Here is a 7672-nt window from a genome sequence, read left to right on the forward strand (position 1 = left end):
TGACCAGTGTCTTCACTGTGCCTTGTGAGGCTGTCTTGGCCAGCGCCAGTGTCTTCACTGTCCCTTGTGAGGCTGTCTTGGCCAGTGTCTGCACTGTCCCTTGTGAGGCTGTCTTGGCCAGCGCCAGTGTCTTCACTGTCCCTTGTGAGGCTGTCTTGACCAGTGTCTTCACTGTCCCTTGTGAGGCTGTCTTGACCAGTGTCTTCACTGTGCCTTGTGAGGCTGTCTTGACCAGTGTCTTCACTGTCCCTTGTGAGGCTGTCTTGACCAGTGTCTTCACTGTCCCTTGTGAGGCTGTCTTGACCAGTGTCTTCACTGTGCCTTGTGAGGCTGTCTTGGCCAGTGTCTTTACTGTCCCTTGTGAGGCTGTCTTGACCAGTGTCTGCACTGTCCCTTGTGAGGCTGTCTTGACCAGTGTCCTCACTGTCCCTTGTGAGGCTGTCTTGACCAGTGTTTTCACTGTCCCTTGTGAGGCTGTCTTGGCCAGTGTCTTCACTGTGCCTTGTGAGGCTGTCTTGACCAGTGTCTTCACTGTGCCTTGTGAGGCTGTCTTGACCACACTTGCTGATCGCCAGATGTGCCCATACCACTTCCTGTGTGACTTCACTGTGGTCAGGAGATATTCATTGGACCACACGGTTTGACTGACTCTGTTTACCACTTTTCCATTGGTGATGTGATCTCTGCCGACGATGCCAAGGAGTTTTCGGAAGCATCTCATCTGTGACCTGTATCCTCCTCTTCATGTCAGTTGTGAACGTCCATGGCTCACAGGAACCAAGAGAAAGCAAGTTCTTCTCACGAGGTTAAAAACCCTTAGAAAATCAATTACAAAAAAAGAAAGTACTGACGTGTACATATGTACAGAAGGAGAGAAAATAGAAAGACAGAAAGCAGACCGACAGACAGACAGAGAGAGAGAGAGAGAGAGAGAGAGAGAGAGAGAGAGAGAATCAAGGAGGGGGCATGGGGTACTACCTTGGTCTGAATCAGTGCCTGAAGTCATCAGACTAAAAAGGTTTTTAAAAGTGGGCGCCACGGTGTGGTACGATCGGTTAGCTGTAGGCCTTTTTCTGATCCATCGAAAGGTTCCAACCCCCTTTTTCGGGTGGGTAGGAGAGAGGGGTCGGGGTGGGGGGGGGGGGGGGGGGACATAACCAATACAAATCCTGTGCCCAACCCATAAAGTGTGCGCTTTGAAAGTTGCCGCGAAGCGCGCGCGCGCGTGAGTAAATGACATGGGAGAGAACCCAGGTGAGGAGGGAGAGTGGTGGTGGTGGTGGTGCCGGCAGTGAGCAGTGCACAGATTACAGGTATCATTGCCACGTCCCCCCGCACTACAAGGCGACAGGGGGGACAGGGGAGGACAGCCACAGACAGCAACACCGATCGGGTTACCGCCCCTTCAATATGGCGGCGGGGGGAGCGGGGAGAGGCCGCGCATTGTGAGGGAAGTGCCTGGATGGCGGGCAGACCCTCCCCGGATCACCCTAATGACAACCCACAAGCCAACCCGCCGTACGCGCGCCCTATCGCACTGAAATCTACCCCGGCGCGTGGCTGCCGGGGACAGAGTCTGGCACGTGGCGCTGCCACCCGGGGTGTAATTATTGCTCATATGGTCTCTGCACCACGTAGGCTACATCATCCACCCCGCCCCTCACCCCTCACACACACACACACACACACACACAGAAGCAGACTGAAACTGCCAGCCGCCTCGTTTGAGGTTTGCAAATGACGAAGCAGCGATGGGCAACATGACTTCCTCGTCGTATGCTTTGTTCGGGGGAAAAAGTGAGCTTTTCAAATTACATTCTTTTCCGCTTAGTTCTGGTTATTATTATTATTTTTTTAAGTCCTTATGTCAATTATGTTAGTTTAATCCAGTTTATTCGCTTTGAGTTTGAAAAAAAAAGAAACCAGTGGATTATTCCCAAGGAAGCCATAATTATGTGGTACAACCACGAACACCCACCCTTTATTTGTGGACTCTCTGCAGTTGTGCAGGAGTGGCCGTGACAAAGTGGGTGTTGGACTCTTGATCCGGTGTTCACCAGTCACCAGGAACCAAAGCTCATGTCAGCACGGTGCTGTGTCCGTACTGAAGACATCTCCCATTGTCCTCGCTCCACCCAGGGTGTGAACAGGTACCTGACTTCCGTTGGGGAAGGTCAAAACAACGGAAGGAGAGAACTGGGCCCCGCCTTCCTGTGCCCAGTTTTAGACGCAGAGGATATAAAAAGCAATGGGATCTTCAAACCGCAATAGTCCTAAAGCTTGAGCAAGCTATGTGAAAGTGTGGAATGTATGGGTGGTCGATGGGATTTTTCTGATTTCATCAACGTCGTCTTCTGCGTTCGTGGGCTGCAACTCCCACGTTCACTAGTATGTACGAGTGGGCTTTTACAAACATGACTGGTTTTTACCCCGCCACGTAGGCAGCCTCACTCCGTTGCCGGGGGGATAGAGTGAGGGTGTAATTCACCACAGAAATGTGAAACACCTGTGTCACAGCGAACGTACTGAGGACTCAGATCGAACGACTGGCGCGATACGATGGATGGAGTCTCATGAAAAATGGCACTAAAACAAATACCATATTCTTAAAACATCCGTCACACACCACGCAATATGTCCTATGACTGCTGGTTAACATCTCCCCCTGCAATTATTGATTCATTCATTGATTGGTTGATATGCATATTGATATGATGTCTTCCCTCGGTCAGAGACCAAGCTCTATGCACATTACAAACACGGGGTCATTTGCATGGTTTCCTGTATGACTTTCTCTCTCTCTCTCCCCCACACACACACACACACACATATATATATATATATATATATATATATATACATATATATATATATGTATATATATATATATATATATGTGTGTGTGTGTGTGTGTGTGTGTGTGTGTGTTTACAATGTATATCATAAGATAATTACGAAATAGTTCTTTTTACTTAATGTGGTTTCTTTATATTTTCTGAAATCATCAGCATTCATGACAACATACCAGAACACACGGAGAGAATAAGCCCTGGACAGAGAGTGTGGAGACTTTGTACAATAATTAACCTTTCCGAAAACTGATGGTATTTTTTTGAGCCACCCAAGTCTACAAGACAAGACAAGCAAGACAAGACAAGACAGAGTACGGTAAAGTATGGACTGACACAACGAACTCATATAACGAAAACACAGTATATTAAAACTGGTAAGATAAGACTGACACAACGAACTCATATAACGAAACAGTGTATTAAAACTGGACACAACGAATTCATGTTAAAACTGCGTGATACACAAGAATACAGAACAGCTAGGTATCATTTTTTGCTCTTTTTGCTCACAACGAACTTCCATCACGACGGTTCGGCTACCACAGTTTAAAGGAAGTACCGATGCGTGGAGACTGATCCATATACGCTACACCCCAAGACAAATGCCTGACCTACACATAAACCCAACATACTGGTCAGGCCTGGAGAGGCTGTCCCACAAAGACACACACTCACACAGCCCCAACATCGTCACTCCATGATCGGCAGTCCTTTCCGCTCAGTCTCTCCGGGTGATTCCATTTTCTCCGGTTCAGCACATCTGTACCTCGAGAGGCGTGGGATGGAGACAGGTCTGACACCGACATACCTTTTATACCTCACCACGTTACGTCATCCCCAAAGAGAATGAATGAATGAATGAATAATTTTTATTTTCTGAGGGTAATAGATTAAGCATACATGCTTTTTTTTCATCCAGCCCTCGAAAACAAATACATAAACAACAGCAAAACGAAAAAAGAAAAAAAAGAGGGAAAAGTGAAAAAGCAAGAGAAAAATCACGGAAATACGAGAAGAAGAAAAGAAGATAGTTACACAGCCAGAGAGACAGACATGTAGAGAGAGAGGTGGGTGGAGACATGTCTGACACCGACATACCTTTTATACCTCATCACGTTACGTCATCCCCAGAGAGACAGGGAGACAGACATGTAGAGAGAGAGGTTGGTGGAGACATGTCTGACACCGACATACCTTTTATACCTCACCACGTTACGTCATCTTCAGAGAGACAGGGAGACAGACATGTAGAGACAGAGGTGGGTGGAAACATGTCTGACACTGACATACCTTTTATACCTCACCACGTTCCGTGATCTCCAGAGAGACAGGTAGACACACATGCACAGAGAGAGAGAGGTGGGCAAGAAAAGGTGGAGGGAGGGAGTGAGAGACAGACAGACAGACAGACAGACATTCTAACATTACTTACAGTGAAAAGACGTTAAACTAAAGAACGAACAGACAGACAGAGAGAGGGATACAGAGACAGAGGCAGAAAGAGCGAGAGACAGAGACAGACAGACAGAGTGCTACTGCCAGCACAGACAGACAGAGTGCTACTGCCAGCACAGACAGACAGAGCGCTACTGCCAGCACAGACAGACAGAGTGCTACTGTCAGCACAGACAGACAGAGCACTACTGCCAGCACAGACAGACAGAGCACTACTGCCAGCACAGATAGACAGAGTGCTACTGCCAGCACAGACAGACAGAGTGCTACTGCCAGCACAGACAGACAGAGTGCTACTGTCAGCACAGACAGACAGAGCGCTACTGCCAGCACAGACAGACAGAGTGCTACTGCCAGCACAGACAGACAGAGCGCTACTGCCAGCACAGACAGACCAGACAGACAGAGTGCTACTGCCAGCACAGACAGACAGAGCGCTACTGCCAGCACAGACAGACAGAGCGCTACTGCCAGCACAGAGACAGAACCACCAGAAAAACAAGCAGAAGAAAGGGGAGCCGGGATCAATATGATTCAGGTCAGAGGAGAAGCCATCAGTGTTGCTCACAGGAACTGAGAGTTACTCCCCGTCACTCGCCACTGCCACCTGCCACACAACTGTCTGCTGGGAGTGGGGGTGAGGGGCGGGGGGTGGGGGTGGGGGTGGGGGTGGGTTTACACTAAACACCGTCTGAATGGTTCGTGCCCACTTTTTATTTCATTTTTTCATTTCCACGTTTCACTTCACGGCGACAATTGAGCACCCAGAGCGTTTCATGGTAACCACGACTTTGCTGTTTTTCATGCGCTGTGCACAAACGAAAGTGCTGTTTGCTTGCCCTCTTTTGTACTGATTTTGTAGAAAACAAAGAACATTTCAAGACGGAGAAGCAATTGTTTCACGCGAGCGAAGAATTTTTGTCGTTCTGAAATGAAGAAGAACAGGAAGAAGAGGAAGGATCAGAAGGAGGAGTAGAAGATGGATCAGAAGAAAAAGCAGAAGATGTATGTATATGTATGTATCTATCTATCTATGTGTATGTTATTAATGATATTGGCACTGATGAATACATTATGGTATCATATATAAAATTACATTGTCTTATTATATATACATACATAATATGTAAATATAGACAGAGATAGATGAGAGAGAGGGTGGAAGGGAAAGTGAAGCGGTTTCCTATGTCTCTCACACCCCCCTCCCAACACCCTGCCCCACCCCCACCCCCCTCAGTCTGCCTGTCCAGAGCGCTTGAATTGAATGCCAACAGAAGATGGTTCGATTCGGACGTAGCAACATCTCCTTGCCCAATGTGTGGCGAAAGCCCAGAAGGATGGAAATCGTTTCATATTTAACTGCAAAAGATACGATGAATTGTGAAAAAAACCCAGTACCCTTTTCAATACAGCTCCAGCGCAGAGAAAAGATTTGTTCGGCATACTGACGCCAGAAAATGAAGATATGATACTTTCACTTGCAAAATATGTATCCGAATCAATAAACATACGGAAAACGTCCATCATCAGTCCAAATACTCATTCATCAATTAAAACTTAGTATGGGTTCTATGTGGGGGAAAAGCATAGTTAAAGAAGAAGGGTTACATTTGGATGGTCAATCTCGACAATGCAATTATAATTATGATGTGTTCGTATTTATATGATGTTCAGGCGTAAACAATTATTTCATGATTTGTATTTTAGTATGTGTTTGTATTGACATTATGTGTGTCGATGTCACATGCGTAAATATTCATTAAATGATTTATATGTACTTTGTTTCTGTGTACTGTCCAAACCTTGGAGAAGAACGACTGAAAAAAGGCACATTACCCCCCTGTCACGTGTACTTTTAATCTAATGTCAAAGTGTCGGTAATCTCTTATTAGTTTATTTTGTTTCAATTATGTTTTTCCTTTCTGTTCCATTTTATCTGTTTTGCACCATTTTGTTCTGATTAGTACCTACCATGTCACTAGAGCTTTACAGTTAATGACATTAAACATTTCAGTGTTCAGTGTTCTCTCTCTCTCTCTCTGTCTCTCCCTCTCAGGCTATCTGTCTCTCTCTCCCTCTGTCTCTCCCTCTCTGTCTCCATGTCTCTGTCTCTCTCTGTGTCTCTCCCCTGCCAGACAAACGGGCTACGGGCCACAGCTGTGCAATGTCAACACAAAGCATCAGCTTTACCTGCTGAGCCGTGACGGCCCCGTTTTACAGTTCATCCCGTCAATACATCGCCTTCCTCCCCGACACCCAACACCGGTCAACCTGCCACCATGGTGCCCTGTCAAAAGTACACCCCTGGACAGAATGGCTGTGGTGAAAAATGTTATCAGGGAAAAGAGGCTGGAAGGGCTGGGTGGGTTTTAAAACCGCGTGTGGCTGCATGATGTAATCATTATGATGCGATGTGTGATGAGCGTTCAAAAGTCTGATATGCATCTCTCTCTCTCTCTCTCTCTCTCTATATATATATATATAGAGAGAGAGAGAGATGCACCAATCATATCTACACATGTACTTGGTCCACCCACCCCCTCCCCTCTTGCCGCATATTGACACTGGTTCCTTTGCACTCCTACACACACACACACACACACACACACACACACACACACAGAGAAATGACCGTGAAAGGCACAAATCAAATACCTGGTTGAAAAAAGAACTACCATCCCATCATAATACCGGAAAGACTGATATCTGTCCTTGTGGCTGTTTTTATTCCAGGGATAAAAATGGTTTGGGTTATGCAGAAACCAGATGGGGCGAGGGGGAATGGGAAAAAAAGGGGGGGGGGGGGTATTCTCATTAGTGACACCGGTACACGGCAGTCTGCGATGTCCCAAGAATGGTAAATGAGCAACTATTAAGCAATTTTGTCAGCCGTGTGATTCGTTCGTCACACACACACACACACACACACACACACACACACACGTATACATCAAAACCACCACCGCGATCAACAACGACGAAGAGGAAGATGATACTTCTACTACTACTATGACGATGACAAGCACCACCACCTCCACTACTACTACTACTGCTGCTGCTGCTGCTGCTGCTACTGCTGCTGCTGCTACTACTACTACTACTGCTGCTGCTGCTGCTGCTATTACAAGTTATGAAATAGTGTTGAATGCCAACAAGCTAAAGTAAGGGTAAGGGTGTATGATAAAATCAGTAACTACCTCTCTAAATCAAAGCCTCGGATGACTGGACTCATTTTCACTGTATGTGCGCTTGGTATTCAGGGTTCGAATCTCGGTAACGGCGCCTGGAGGGTAAAGGGTGGATATTATTTCCGATCTCCAAGGTCAACATACGTGCAGACCTGCTAGTGCCTGAACCTTTTTCGT

The sequence above is a fragment of the Babylonia areolata genome, chromosome 8 (assembly GCF_041734735.1).
Source record: "Babylonia areolata isolate BAREFJ2019XMU chromosome 8, ASM4173473v1, whole genome shotgun sequence".
Classification (NCBI taxonomy): domain Eukaryota; kingdom Metazoa; phylum Mollusca; class Gastropoda; order Neogastropoda; family Buccinidae; genus Babylonia; species Babylonia areolata.